The sequence below is a fragment of the Pseudophryne corroboree genome, chromosome 2 (genome assembly GCF_028390025.1).
Source record: "Pseudophryne corroboree isolate aPseCor3 chromosome 2, aPseCor3.hap2, whole genome shotgun sequence".
NCBI lineage: Eukaryota > Metazoa > Chordata > Amphibia > Anura > Myobatrachidae > Pseudophryne > Pseudophryne corroboree.
Genome location: NC_086445.1, coordinates 150,900,365 through 150,917,252, shown reverse-complemented (window position 1 = coordinate 150,917,252; position 16,888 = coordinate 150,900,365).

Genomic DNA, 16,888 nt, shown 5'->3' with positions numbered 1-16,888 from the left:
ATATATATATATATATATATATATATATATATATATATATATATATATATACACACACACACACACATATTATATATATATATATATATATATATATATATATATATTATATATTATATATATATATATATATATATATATATATATATATATATATATATACATATATACATAATATGGGGGGTCACCAATATTTTTCTTGCCTCGGGGCAACTGGGACAAACTTATGCCACTGGAGCTGAGATGACATATCAGACATCATAGTTTTGATAGCCCCCAGCCAGGTGGGCTCATGACTCTCCCCCACATTGTCCTCAGAATTTTGTGAGAATTGACTACATTGCTCACATGATATGGAACCAGAAGAAAGAGGGGGAAATCTGGTATGACACACATTGCATAACTTGTGTTTTGCCATTATGAAAAAACACAGTACACATACAAAAGACTGATAACAACAATGCAAGCCTGCCCTATTGCATGTGAGAGGAGACACAAAGAAGAGAGGACCCAGCACACACAATGCTGCAGAGCCCCAGTGAGGTTGTCAGCATTTGAATATATATATATATATATATATATATATAAATAATCTAACAGTGAGAACTGTTTTTATAATGTAAATCCCTCAGAGGAATATTATCTGTGCATATATAGCGTCTCTCCCCCTAACTATACACCCTGTACCAGTGATCCAGCGTGTGACAGACTGGAAGAGCTGTGTGAGGCTGCTGCTTATGCAGAGGAAGGTGCCAAAATGCAGCTGAGCCCGCCCTGATGTAGCTCCGCCCCCCCATAATGGTGCCGGAGCTACCTATGATATTTATACTGGCCCGGTCACCTAAACCTTTCTGTAGCTATACATAAATGTTAGGTACAGCCATCGCTAGCCAGTCTCATGCAGGGGCTATAGCGTGTCCCCCCAGGAGGGACCCATATGCCTCACCAGCGCTGTTGCCGCACCAAGTACCGGGGGGACCCCCCTAGCGGGGTTCCCGATGTGTACTCACCACCGACGATCACCTTCAGGCTATGTTAGGTGTGTGCGGCTGCGACAGCCAAGGCGCAGTACCCCGCTGAACAACCAACCCCTCAGGACGGTGATCCTGCAGTGGGGAAGCAGCTCTGCACCTCAGAAGACCGGTGACTGTCCCCTCCCCTAACTCCCACGGCGCAGGTACGCTGTTGCCCAAACAGCATACCGAAATAAACAAAAGTTTTAAAAAAGCTAGCAGAGTGTGCATCCTCTCCTGAGGGCACTTTTTTCTAAACTGCCTGTGGAAGGGGGTATAGAGGGGAGGAGCCAGCACACCCAGTGGAAGAAATTTAACGTGCACTGGCTCCTTTGGACCCCGTCTATACCCCATCATACTAATCTGTCTCCAATATCCCTTATGGATGCTAGAGAAAGATAATTCACAGGAAACAGAAGTACATATAGCCCAGAAACAATACGCAGGTAGTAGTCCAGATAGTAAGTCCCAGTAGAGGACTTAGGTCCACACCAATTCCACAGATAAACAGGTCCACACAGCAGAACTATCACTGAGTCCACACAGCGGTGATAGCATATTAGTCCACAGGAGAATGGCCCTCATTCCGAGTTGATCGGTCGCAAGGCGAATTTAGCAGAGTTACACACGCTAAGCCGCCGCCTACTGGGAGTGAATCTTAGCTTCTTAAAATTGCGACCGATGTATTCGCAATATTGCGATTACTAACTACTTAGCAGTTTCAGAGTAGCTCCAGACTTACTCTGCCTGTGCGATCAGTTCAGTGCTTGTCGTTCCTGGTTGACGTCACAAACACACCCAGCGTTCGCCCAGGCACTCCCACCGTTTCTCCAGCCACTCCTGCGTTTTTTCCGGAAACGGTAGCGTTTTCAGCCACACGCCCATAAAACGCCGTGTTTCCGCCCAGTAACACCCATTTCCTGTCAATCACATTACGTTCGCCGGAGCGATGAAAAAGCCGTGAGTAAAAATACTTTCTACATAGCAAAGTTACTTGGCGCAGTCGCAGTGCGAACATTGCGCATGCGTACTAAGCGGATTTTCATTGCGATGCGATGAAAAATACCGAGCGAACAACTCGGAATGAGGGCCAATATTTGTATAAGTCTACACAGCACTGGTAATGCGTTCCACAAGGTACCCCGGCAGAGAATCACCCCTTAGCCAGAGTCCTGTGACTAACATGAGGAGCTGACCTGCGCAACCTCTTTTATAACCTTCTAAATGCCCATGATGCTGTCCCCACCTAGGGAGTATACTAGAGATGAGCGGGTTCGGATCCTCGGAATCCGAACCCCCCCAAACTTCAGCCTTTTTACACGGGTCCGAGGCAGACTCGGATCTTCCCGCCTTGCTCGGTTAACCCGAGCGCGCCCGAACGTCATCATCCCGCTGTCGGATTCTCGCGAGACTCGGATTCTATATAAGGAGCCGCGCGTCGCCGCCATTTTCACACGTGCATTGAGATTGATAGGGAGAGGACGTGGCTGGCGTCCTCTCCGTGTAGAATAGATTAGAGAGACACTTGATTTACTACTTGGGGAGCATTAGGAGTACTCAGTACAGTGCAGAGTTTTGCTGATAGTGACCAGTGACCACCAGTTTTATTTATAATCCGTTCTCTGCCTGAAAAAAAACGATACACAGTCACATACCATATCTGTGCTCAGCCTCAGTGTGCTGCATGATAATATCATCTATGTATATCTGACTGTGCTGAGTGCTCACTGCTCACACAGCTGAATTGTGGGGGAGACTGGGGTGCAGTTAATAGCAGGAGTACAGTGCACACTTTTGCTGCCAGTGTGACTGACCAGTGACCACCAGTATATTGTCTGCCTGAAAAAGTTAAACAAACACTCCTGTGGTGTTTTTTTTTTTATTCTATAAACGCATTCTGCTGACAGTGTCCAGCAGGTCCGTCATTCATTATATTATATAAATATTTACCTGCAGTAGTGTTATATTTTTTTTGTTCATCTCTATCATCTTTATCATCTCTATATTAGCAGATGCAGTACGGTAGTCCACGGCTGTGGCTACCTCTGTGTCGTCAGTGCTCGTCCATAATTGTATACCTACCTGTGGTGGGGGTTTTTTTTCTATCTTCTTCATACTAGTAGTTTAGGAGTCTGCTGACAGTGTCCAGCAGGTCCATCATTATATTATATATACCTGCAGTAGTGATATATATATATTTTTTATATCATTATCATCTCTATACTAGCAGACGCAGTACGGTAGTCCACGGCTGTAGCTACCTCTGTGTCGTCAGTGCTCGTCCATAAATTGTATACCTACCTGTGGTGGGGTTTTTTTTTTCTATCTTCTTCATACTAGTAGTTTAGGAGTCTGCTGACAGTGTCCAGCAGGTCCGTCATTATATTATATATACCTGCAGTAGTGATATATATATATATATATATATATATATATATATATATATATATATATATATATTTTTTATATCATTATCATCTCTATACTAGCAGACGCAGTACGGTAGTCCATGGCTGTAGCTACCTCTGTGTCGTCAGTGCTCGTCCATAATTGTATACCTACCTGTGGTGGGGTTTTTTTTTCTATCTTCTTCATACTAGTAGTTTAGGAGTCTGCTGACAGTGTCCAGCAGGTCCGTCATTATATTATATATACCTGCAGTAGTGATATATATATATTTTTTATATCATTATCATCTCTATACTAGCAGACGCAGTACGGTAGTCCACGGCTGTAGCTACCTCTGTGTTGTCAGTGCTCGTCCATAATTGTATACCTACCTGTGGTGGGTTTTTTTTTCTATCTTCTTCATACTAGTAGTTTAGGAGTCTGCTGACAGTGTCCAGCAGGTCCGTCATTATATTATATATACCTGCAGTAGTGATATATATATATTTTTTATATCATTATCATCTCTATACTAGCAGACGCAGTACGGTAGTCCACGGCTGTAGCTACCTCTGTGTCGTCAGTCACTCGTCATCCATAAGTATACTAGTATCCATCCATCTCCATTGTTTACCTGAGGTGCCTTTTAGTTGTGCCTATTAAAATATGGAGAACAAAAATGTTTAGGTTCCAAAAATAGGGAAAGATCAAGATCCACTTCCACCTCGTGCTGAAGCTGCTGCCACTAGTCATGGCCGAGACGATGAAATTCCATCAACGTCGTCTGCCAAGGCCGATGCCCAATGTCATAGTACAGAGCATGTAAAATCCAAAACACAAAATATCAGTAAAAAAAGGACTCAAAAATCTAAAATAAAATCGTCGGAGGAGAAGCGTAAACTTGCCAATATGCCACGGAGTGGCAAGGAACGGCTGAGGCCCTGGCCTATGTTCATGGCTAGTGGTTCAGCTTCACATGAGGATGGAAGCACTCAGCCTCTCGCTAGAAAAATGAAAAGACTTAGGGGTATATGCAATTCACGGTGAATCGCGGCAAATTATCGCCGTTTTTTAATTCGACACAATTCGACAGGTGAATTCCGGCAGGTGGCTGCCGGAATTCACCATATTCAATGAAAAACGGATTCGACATTCCCGCGGGCGAAAAACGGACGATTTGCCGGATTTTGCCGCGATTTAAAAAAACGGGAAAAAATGGCGTGGGGTCCCCCCTCCAAAGCATAACCAGCCTCGGGCTCTTCGAGCTAGTCCTGGTTCTAAAAATGCGGGGGGGAAATTGACAGGGGATCCCCCGTATTTTTAAAACCAGCACCGGGCTCTGCGCCTGGTGCAAAAAATACGGGGGACAAAACGAGTAGGGGTCCCCCGTATTTTTCACACCAGCATCGGGCTCCACTAGCTGGACAGATAATGCCACAGCCGGGGGTCACTTTTATACAGTGCCCTGCGGCCGTGGCATTAAATATCCAACTAGTCACCCCTGGCCGGGGTACCATGGGGAAGTGGGGACCCCTTCAATCAAGGGGTCCCCCCCCCCCAGCCACCCAAGGGCCAGGGGTGAAGCCCGAGGCTGTCCCCCCCCATCCAATGGGCTGCGGATGGGAGGCTGATAGCCTGGAGTAAAATGTCTGAATATTGTTTTTTTCAGTAGTACTACAAGTCCCAGCAAGCCTCCCCCGCAAGCTGGTACTTGGAGAACCACAAGTACCAGCATGCGGGAGAAAAACGGGCCCACTGGTACCTGTAGTACTACTGGAAAAAAAATACCCAAATAAAAACAGGACACACACACCGTGACAGTAAAACTTTAATTCATACGTCGACACACACATACTTACCTGTTCACACGCCGACATCGGTCCTCTTCTCCATGTAGAATCCACGGATACCTGAAAAGAAAAGATCAATATACTCACCTCAGCCAGGGTCCAGAGATAAATCCAGGTACTTGGCAAAATAAAAAAACGCAAAGACCCGATCCTGCGGACTGAAAGGGGTCCCATATTGACATATGAGACCCCTTTCCCCGAATGAGCCGGGACCCCACGTGACTCCTGTCACTAAGGTCCCTTCAGCCAATCAGGAAGCGCTACTACGTGGCGCTCACCTGATTGGCTGTGCGCTGTCTGAACTCAGACAGCGCATCGCACAGCTCCCTCCATTATATTCAATGGTGGGAACTTTGCGGCTAGCGGTGGGGTCACCCGCCGGTCAGCGGCTGACCGCGGGTAACCCCCTCAGACGGCAAAGTTCCCACCATTGTAAGTAATGGAGAAAGCTGTGCGATGCGCTGTCACAGCACAGACAGCGCACAGCCAATCAGGTGAGCGCCACGTAGTAGCGCTTCCTGATTGGCTGAAGGGACCTTTCTATGACAGCTGTCACGGAGAGGACTCTCAGCATTCGGGGTAAGGGGTCCCATGTGTAAGCATGGGACCCCTTTCAGTCCGTTTGGTCGGGTGTCCGGTTTGTTGTTTTTTTACAAGTACGTGGATTTATCTCTGGACCCTGGTTGAGGTGAGTATATTGATCTTTTCTTTTCAGGTATCCGTGGATTCTACATGGAGAAGAGGACCGATGTCGGCGTGTGAACATAGGTAAGTATGTGTGTGTCGACGTATGAAATAAAGTTTTACTTTCACGGTGTGTGTGTCCTGTTTTTATTTGGGTATTTTTTCCCCAGTAGTACTACAGGTACCAGCGGGCCTGTTTTTCTCCCGCATGCTGGTACTTGTGGTTCTCCAAGTACCAGCTTGCGGGGGAGGCTTGCTGGGACTTGTAGTACTACTGGAAAAAACAATATTCAGACATTTTACTCCAGGCTATCAGCCTCCCATCCGCAGCCCATTGGATGGGGGGGACAGCCTCGGGCTTCACCCCTGGCCCTTGGGTGGCTGGGGGGGGGACCCCTTGATTGAAGGGGTCCCCACTTCCCCAGGGTACCCCGGCCAGGGGTGACTAGTTGGATATTTAATGCCACGGCCGCAGGGCACTGTATAAAAGTGACCCCCGGCTGTGGCATTATCTGTCCAGCTAGTGGAGCCCGATGCTGGTGTGAAAAATACGGGGGACCCCTACTCGTTTTGTCCCCCGTATTTTTTGCACCAGGCGCAGAGCCCGGTGCTGGTTTTAAAAATACGGGGGATCCCCTGTCAATTTTTCCCCCGCATTTTTAGAACCAGGACCAGCTCGAAGAGCCCGAGGCTGGTTATGCTTTGGAGGGGGGACCCCACGCCATTTTTTTCAGGGATTTTACCATCCATCTATAAAAAAAAATAAAAAAATATTATTTGAAAAAAATATATTAATATTACTTGTGCCTCCAAAAAAGACAAACCAAGTACCTAATCCCTTCTAATATAAATAGATCTGATATTACCAAGGGGGGGGGGGAACATGTTTTAAATTTTTTTTATTGGTTTCACCCTCCAAAGTGTGGCGGATTGGGCCAGGTGTTTGTGTCGGCCACTTGGGTCGCTTAGCTTAGCCATCCAGCGACCTCGGTGCAAATTTTAGGACTAAAAATAATATTGTGAGGTGTGAGGTGTTCAGAATAGACTGAAAATGAGTGGAAAATATGGTTATTGAGGTTAATAATACTTTGGGATCAAAATGACCCCCAAATTCTATGATTTAAGCTGTTTTTTTGGGTTTTTTGAAAAAAACACCCGAATCCAAAACACACCCGAATCCGACAAAAAAAATTCGGTGAGGTTTTGCCAAAACGCGTTCGAACCCAAAACACGGCCGCGGAACCGAACCCAAAACCAAAACACAAAACCCAAAAAATTTCCGGTGCACATCTCTAGAGTATACACAGGTTCCTAATTGGTGGGATCCCATTTCAGGTATCTCCCTCCCTCCCACAGCTGGCCTTCTCCTGCTGTCCACATGCTGGGTCAGGCTCCGAGTTGTCTGTCAGAGCCCAGGGTTTAACAGAGGAAAGTAAACAGAAGGAACAATGATAGGGAAATTGGTTTAAGTCCTGATTGTCCCCTGTGGAGGAGCATCTTCAGAGAGAGATTACCTGTCCCTCATGTTTACTTCCTGTGCGACCGTATAAGGATAATAGATGGGTTAAGCAGACATATCAATGATAACTTGTAACCTCATACACAGAATGGCATCCTCCTAAAATACCATAACATGACAGCACTATGTGCCAGGTCACAGCACACATGTACTTACCTGAGTAAGATTATAGTTCAGAACATATAGGCTACTGAATGATCATGCACATGGGGTAATAGTGACAAGCCAGAGAGACAAGGGAACTGAGGGCTAAAAAGTATATTAATCACTACAGAGATTGAAACATCACAAATACAGTTTTACCCTCTGCCTCATGTCTTCACATTCCTTCCTCTACTTTTTAGTCCTTGTTCCCAAGTGTTGAGGAAACATTACCATCCAGGAGCAGCAGGATGCAGGGGAGGGAATAAAATGCATGTGTGTACCACCTGAGTCCCACAGGGTGATGTCACACCAGACCCATGTGGCAAGAGGCCGTATTGTTAGACAACCAGCAAGGATAATATTACAATATGATATATTCATTTTCACCAACAGGGGATTTATCAATTCAGATGTTGGGTATCCCCACTCCGCAACATTGCAAACTCTTACACCCGGCACACCTATTGGGTGTAATAATACATTTGCCTCTAGCACAACGGGGCAGGGAGTACTTTCCACTCCCTGCCCCTCCTTGCACAAGGAACAGCTGCCTAAAGGCAGGCCAATATTGGGGTTCCGCCCCCAGCACTTCCGCAACTCTGTCCAGTTCTTCCTTCCTCAAACCCCAACTAGGGCGCTGGCAAATTTCAGCACAACATATGTGCTCAATGCCCAGTGCTGGGGATGGACCCTCCCTCAGAAACAGTTCAGCTGGTGGATGCAGGAGAGTCAACAGCACAAGCTGGTCCTGTGCCAGCACTTCCCCCTCAAAAGCCAGTATCTCACCTGCAGCTCGTTCTGCGCACTCCTCCTCCTGGATAACCTCCTCCCCCGCCAGCCCTATGAGCTTGGTAGCTGGTGGGCTACCACTGAGTGTTTTAACAACTGAAGCTTCCACAATTATCTCCACAGCTTCCTCTTGCTCTGCAGATGGAAGGGGAGTGGGTTGCACTATGCCTTCACCCAGGTAAAGGAGATGAGATAGCAAACGTCGTCTACCAACCTCCCCTTGATCTGTAGTTGCTTGGATCTTGCTTACGGCAGGCACATCCCTTGGCACATAGTTACAGCCCGCAACACTTTCACAGGTATTACGGTGGTGCAACACATCCTTTTCTAGTTCCTGCTCTGATATTATGTTTACAGTCTCTGCTACCAATGTCTTTTTTGAATCACAGGGTACGTGCCAGTATTCACATTGCAGCTCCTCATTCCCCAAATTGTTAAATGGGAATAATCCTTCATAACCTTCTTGTGGAGTTAGGGTAGCAGGATATACACAAGACATTTTCTCATCAGCCTTCCTCAGTGAAATAAATGGGTCTGCCATTGCCAATCCATCACGATGAGCTTCCCCCAGCTGAATAGGATGGGCATCCTGGAGCAAGAGGCCATCTGTGACTGGTGTGTTTGTAGTCGGGGAGTGGAACAATACCCCCCCAACCATGGTGATCTCTCGGACACAGTCTTCATAGATTTCCTGGCAGCTAGTTATTAGGTCTACATCTTCCACTTCAGCAAAAGGTAAGGTGTAGCGCAGCTCCTCCTGGGATGCCTGTATTGTGGGCATAGCTTTCTTCACTTCAGCGCTAGCTTCTCCCAGCATAGTACATTGGGCAACTTCTTCCCTTGGGTGTGGGAGAAGATGTTGCAGATGGTGCCTTTCTGCATTCACCCTGCAACACTGGTCTCGCCACGCTGGGGTATCCAGGAGCCTCCGATCCACTGCCTCTTCCTCTTCCACAATGAAGCACTCCTCCAGACACTCCAGCTGTTCCCACAAACTCATCCCTGGGCCGATATGCAGGAAACACGTACGATAATCGGTGAACGCTTTGTTGGATCCCCCTGATCCTGGAGAATAAGCTGGAGGATTTCCCTGCGAGTGCAGAATTGGGAAGGGATGCCTCACAGCTGGCATTCTGCTATCAGCTCCTCCATGCTCATTTCTTCCAATGTGATTATGGGCCTCGCTGATAATGACTCTTCTCCCTTGGTAACAGGCATTTGCTAGGCAGATTCCCCTGTCATCTGCCTGGGTTGCAGTGGACCCATTTTGGGTATTTCCTCTGGCTCTAACCAAGAAGATCATTTATTCTGCACTTGCCCTTCAGCCTCAGAATATTGGCTTCTCTGTATCATTAGGGTCACTGTAGCAATCGCTTCCTCTGTGAATTCTACAAACTGTGGCTCCCCCAGCAGATTCCATGAGGTTGCCTCACTTTTACAGTGCAGTGTCCTGTATGCTTAATACTCTCTAGCCACTGATCATCCGCCTAGCTTCATTCCAGTACTCCCAAATGTACTGCATCTTTGTAACAATCAATAACAGATCCGGCTTACCAGCCTGCCGATACACCGACAAAACTCCGTCCACGAGCTCCACTGCCCTGGGAGACTTGAGGCGTTCATTTTCTTTCCTTAGAAACGTTTTATCTTGCACAGGACTGACACCTGCTCACTTGCTACCACCTCACTGCAGTTCCTCTTTCATTAGATATGGCCTGATCCCGTTCTCTGCTGTGCCTTCACGCTTCCTGTGGTCATTGGTTGGTGTCTGAATGATCCCACTGCTGCCGCCAAATGTGAGGATACAGGGTTCTTCTAATCACTCAGACACCGAGCTGATGAAACCAAAGTGATAGTTTATTTCTTACTGCACAGTACACACAGGAATAGATAATTCACAGGAAACAGAAGTAAATATAGCCCAGAAACAATACACAGGTAGCAGTCCAGATAGTAAGTCCCAGTAGAGGACTTAGGTCTACAACAATTCCACAGATAAACATGTCCACACAGCAAAACTATCACTGAATCTACACAGCGGTGATAGCAGCAGTGGCGGAACTGTGGGAGGCAGTGGAGTCGGCTGACGCCGGGCTCCTGACCGCAAGAGGGCACATCTCCTCCCCTGTCTCCCGCTGCCTGAGGACCACGCTGCTATTGCAGACGGAGGAGCTGTGTCAGTGACACGGAAGCTGCCTCCTGTATTTACAGAGAGCTGGCACTGGCTGCAGCTAGGGGGAGCTCCAGAGCACAGCTCCTCCCGGGCCCTTCTCGTTAAGTAAGCCAGCCGAGGGAAGCTCTCTGCTCCTCCGTGCACCGTGAGCCTGATGATAGACAAAGGTAGGAACTGTGTGGGGGGTGGGGGAGAGGTGGATTTGGGGGGAAGCACTGTGTTTTGTGTGTGCTTGTTTTTAAGTGAGGTGTGTGTGTGTTTTTAAGGAAAGTTGTGCATTCAAGTAAAAAAGGCGTGTGTGTGTGTGTGAGTGTGTATGAGTGAGTGATGTGAGTGGCATGTGTGTGAGAGGCATGTATGTGTGTGTAAGTCAGAGGCATGTATGTGTGTGTAAGTGGGAGGCATGTGTGTGTAAGTGAAAGGCGTGTGTGTGTGTGTGTGTGTGTGTGTGTGTGTGTGTGTGTGTGTGTGTAAGTGAAAGGCATGTGTGGGTGTTTAAGTGAAAGCGGCGTGTGTGTTTTTAAGTAAAGGAGGTGTATGTGTGAAAGCGGCGTGTGTGTTTAAGTGAAAGACGTGTGTGTGTTTAAGTGAATGAGGCGTTTTGTGTGTTTTTTTTATATATATCTAGTGTTCACGCTAGGTATCTTTCACAGGGCGCTGCGCCCTGCCCCTTAGACAGCTGAATCCCGCCCTGCCCGTTTTTGTGCGCCCTGCCGTTTGCTGCCTGCCGGACCCCGCCACGCCGCTGGACCCAGCCGTGCGCCGCCGGACCCGGTAAGGACATGTGAGTCCCCCTGGGCTAAATTAACCTTGTAAGTATTTTGCAGCTGTAAACTTCAATCTCAGTGCTCTCTACCTGGTGCAGTGTGCCTCAGTGCTCTCTACCTGGTGCAGTGCGCCTCAGTGCTCTCTACCTGGTGCAGTGTGCCACAGTGCTCTCTACCTGGTGCAGTGTGCCGCAGTGCTCTCTACCTGGTGCAGTGTGCCTCAGTGCTCTCTACCTGGTGCAGTGTGCCTCAGTGCTCTTTACCTGGTGCAGTGTGCCTCAGTGCTCTCTACCTGGTGCAGTGTGCCTCAGTGCTCTCTACCTGGTGCAGTGTGCCTCAGTGCTCTCTACCTGGTGCAGTGTGCCGCAGTGCTCTCTACCTGGTGCAGTGTGCCTCAGTGCTCTCTACCTGGTGCAGTGTGCCTCAGTACTCTCTACCTGGTGCAGTGTGCCTCAGTGCTCTCTACCTGGTGCAATGTGTATAATGTGCTCTACCTGGCGCAATATGTATAACGTGCTCTACCTGGCGCAGTGTGTATAGGAGGTTCTACCTGGTGCAATGTGTATTAGGTGCACCACCGTGTGGTGTAATGTGAATTACCACTATTATTTGGCCACGCCCCTTCCCCACAAAACAACGCCCCTAGATTTTTGCTGCGCACCTTTGGCGCGCACTGTCCATGTTTTGGCCTGTATGTATGGGAGCACCAAGAATTATAGTATGTACCTAAGTTTGCCCATCAACTTAAAAATGTGCCCTCCCGAATGGAAAAATGTGCCCTCCCCGTGATCAGCACCCTGCCCTAAAAAAATCCTAGAGTGAACACTAGTTATATCGGCACACCGCTGCGCCAAAGCATCTCCATCGAGACCCGCTGGCGGGTGAGGGAGCACTGTAGGTGTACTATAAAGGTATGCTGGTGTCTGTTTTATTGTAATGACTGACTTGGTGTGCGTCCACTTTCTATGTGTATCTATATTACTATTGGGAAAGGTACCTGAGCACGCTGCTACTGTTCACCCTTAGTGCCGGATAGCTACATATGATATGTGTGTGTATATGTAGGGGGGCACCAACATTTATCATGCCTCTGGGCGACTGGGACGAACTTGCGCCACTGGATAGCAGATTAGTCCACAGGAGATTATCTGTATAAATCCACGCAGTAGTACATTTGTATAAGTCCACACAGCACTGGTGATGCATTCCACAAGGTACCCTGGCAGAGAATCACTCCTTAGCCAGAGTACTGCGACTAACATGAGGAGCTGACCTGCGCAACCTCTTTTATAACCTTCTAAATGCCCATGATGCTGTCCCCACCTGGGGAAGATACACAGGTGCCTAATTGGTGGGATCCCATTTCATGTATCTCCCTCCTCCCTCCCACAGCTGGCCTTCTCCTGCTGACCACAGAGGAAAGTAAACAGAAGGAACAATGATAGGGAAATTGGTTTAAGTCCTGATTGTCCCCTGTGGAGGAGCATCTTCAGAGAGAGATTACCTGTCACTCATGTTTACTTTCTGTGCGACCGTATAAGGATAATAGATGGTTAAGCAGACATATCAATGATAACTTGTAACCTCATACACAGAATGGCATCCTCCTACAATATCATAACATGACAGCACTATGTGCCAGGTCACAGCACACCTGTATTTACCTGAGTAAGATTATAGTTCAGAATATATAGGCTACCGAATGAACATGCACATGGGGTAATAGCGTACTTGCCTACCTGACCCTCTCCAAGAGGGAGAAAATGCTCTGTTCCTGGACTTTCCTGGTAATGTATGATTACCATCACCTGTGGTGAAACACCTTTCTTATCAATGAACTAGCTTACCACAGGTGATGGCAATCATACATTACCAGGAAAGTCCAGGAACAGAGCATTTTCTCCCTCATGGAGAGGGTCAGGTAGGCAAGTATGGGTAATAGTGACACAAGCCAGAGAGACAAGGGAACTGAGGGCTAAAAAGTATGTTAATCGCTACAGAGATTGAAACATCACAAATACAGTTTTACCCTCTGCCTCATGTCTTCACATTAGGGTTAGGCACTAGTAGGAGGGTTAGGTACTAATGGGAGGGTTAGAATTAGGCTGCGTGAGGGGAGGGTTAGGGGTAGGGTAAGGGTAAGAAGTAAGGTTAGTTTGGTTAGGAAAAGTGTCGGGATTACGTCGGTTGGGATGTCGGAGTCGGTATTCCCACAACCAACTACCCCATTTAGATCTATGTAAAACACACTAGGTGCAGACCGAGCAGGAAACTATCCTTATATTATAAAGGCTATATACAGTATGAGAGCACGGAGTGTGGTTATGGCTGTGAGCACAGTCTGGGCCTAAAGGGCAGGTTCCAGGATGTCTACCACAGGGAAGACATGCTGAAACATGTAGTGCCACTGGTCTTGTGTTACCTCTCTAGCACCCCTCTCCATGGTGCCTCCTGACTGCATCCAGGCCCAGTGACCCAGCCCCCACCCGCTGCCATTTCCTCCTCTAACACACACATGAACAATCCAGGCTCCGCTCTCCCCTCCAGTTACCTGCTCCCAGGAGCCGCCTCCTGCTCCTTTCTCAGACTGTGTGCACCATCTGCTGATGTTCCCTCAGCAGCACCTTCCCTGGGCTGGTAGCGCAGTGTGGTGGCAGTGGAGCAAGCGTCTGATCCTGGTGTGCTTGACACTGTCCGCCGGCATGGTTCCTCAGTAATCCAAATTGCGCTAGACTTCCGGGTACCGGAGTCTCGTGGGATCGTGGTCTCAATAAAGCGTCAGTGTCCTCCCCTGCACCCGCAGAGAACAGGGAAGCGCAAATTGTTAATAAATCAGCATAGGCTGGTAGGCTCTGTCATCCAGACCCTGCCACTAATGCGGCTTGCAGCAGTTTACCAATATCGTGCGACCACACACATTGTGGTCGCATCCCTGATGGATGCGACTGCAATGTATTTGACAGCGGCGTTGGAGGGGCGGCAATGCGGCGTTGGAGGGGCGAATGGGGTGGGGCTGTTTTCGGGCAGCTGTGGGCGCTCCGGAAAAAAAATGTCCGACGACTGCCTGACTGCGCTGCTAGGGGTTAACCTTAGATCCGATGCTTTCGCAATTAGATTGCGAACGCATCGGGAGGCGGCCTTACACATGCTGAGTGGCCTTGCCCTGTGCTGGGTGGCCCCCATAATGTGCAGAAATGAACGCTAGATTTTATTTTTTTTAACACCATTTAGTAATGAAATACAAAATGTGCTTTGCCACAATTAGCTGTCCGTCCCAGTGATACTGACCAAGCGTTAAATAAAAGAATCTCTTTTGCAATAATAAAGCATGTCTTTTAATGCTTCTGTCATGGTTATGTCATTCAGATATTCGGCGGGATGTAATGCCGCCCGAGTCCGGCGGCCGTGCAGGGTGCCGGCCGAACACAGATTTTTTTTAAAGGGACAATCACTCACAAGGCATGGTTTTGCCTTGTAAGTGATTGGTCCTTTAAAAAGAACATCCAAGTTCGGTTGGCATCCCGCGCGGCCGCTGGACTCGGGCGGCATTACATCCCGCCATTTATGTTAACAGAGCCATTACCAGTACCGCTGCAATATTTGATTAATTGGCTGTAAGGGTGGTTCTCAACTCCAGTCCACAAGTACCACCAACAGGTCATGTTTTAGGGATTTCTTTACTCATTCACGGGTGACTTAATCTATCTTACTGGGTCAGTAAAACCACTTTTACACTAAAATGACAGGTCGCACCCGTGAGCTGTACAAGAGACCCCTTTCAGACAGCGGCACTACCTGGCATATTGCCGGGTTTGTGATGTCACCTCTGACATGTGCAGAGGCGCCGCCTCTTCTGTATGCAGTGAATGGGTCAACCCGGCAAACCCGTTTACACAGCACAGCGACTGGGGTCCTTCCCGGGAGCATCCCTGCAAGCTAGTCGGGTTGAATTCCCGGGTAACTGGACCTGGGTTAACCCTTTTATACTGAGACACTCCCGGGTTATCACGGCAATAACCCGGGTTTTTTAGTGGCGGTGTAAAAGGTTTATTATTATCATCCTACTGCTCAATCTTTCACATCAGGTCATGTCTGTGAAAGGGGATCAGTATGTTTTACCTACAATCAAAATCCCGACGGTCAAAATACCGACAATTGACCAATGGTCAAAATACCAATACGGGCAAAATACCAACATTTAAAATATCAACATTGCCAAAATACCGATATTTACAATGTCGACAGGTCAAAAAGTCAACACGAGTTTTTTTAAAAATTGGTGTGTATGTCGACATAGGTCAACATACACACCGTATAAGTGTACCGCGTCCCCTCGCATGGTTCGCTGCGCTCGTCATGCTTTGGGAGCGGTGCCTCTCTGCGCTCGGCACATTATTATGTTTCCCCTCCACGTCCACTATCCCAGTAAAGTATGAACAAGTCGGTTTCAATGAAAAAAATCATGAAAAACCCATGTCGATTTTTTGACCTGTCAACATTTTAACTGTGTATTTTGACCATGTCGATATTTTGACCTTGGGGGTCATTCAGACCTGATCGCTCACTATTGTTTTCTTGCAGTCCTGAGTTCGCATAGTCGCCGCCCACCGGGAAGTGTATTTTAGCTCTGCAAGTGTGCGATCACATGTGCAGCCAAGCGATACAAAAAAACTTTGTGCAGTTTCTGAGTTGCCCAGAACTTACTCAGCCACTGCGATCACATCAGCCTGTTCGGGGCTGGAATTGATGTCAGGATCCCACCCTGCAAACGCCTGGTCACGCCTGCGTTTTTCCAACCACTCCCTGAAAACGGTCAGTTGACACCCACAAACGCCCTCTTCCTGTCAATCTCCTTGCGATCGGCTGTGCGAATGGATTCTTCGTAAAACCCATCGCACAGCAACACACCTGCGCATTGCAGTGCATACGCATGCGCAGTTCTGACCTGATCGCAGCGCTGCAAAAAACGCGGAATTTTGATTGTAGGTAAATTGACTGCATCCCCAAAAGAAGATGAGGTTTATTAATCATTCAGCATTTTTTTCAAACATTCCAAGAGAGTTGGTAAGTAACATGGACATTGGAGAACATTATAGACAGTGGGCCTAATTCAGACCTGATCGTAGCAGCAAATTTGTTAGCAGTTGGGCAAAACCATGGGGGTAATTCTGAGTTGATTGCAGCAGGAATTTTGTTAGCAGTTGGGCAAAACCATGTGCACTGCAGGGGAGGCAGATATAACATGTGCAGAGAGAGTTAGATTTGGGTGTGGTGTGTTCAATCTGCAATCTAAATTGCAGTGTAAAAATAAAGCAGCCAGTATTTACCCTGCACAGAAACAAAATAACCCACCCAAATCTAACTCTCTCTCTGCAAATGTTATATCTATCCCCCCCTGCAGTGCACATGGTTTTGCCCAACTGCTAACAAAATTCCTGCTGCGATCAACTCAGAATTACCCCCCATGTGCAGTGCAGGTGTGGCAGATATAACGTGCAGAGAGAGTTAAGGGCCCTACACACTGGCCGATTTTTTTAAAGATATGAACGATCTCGTTCATA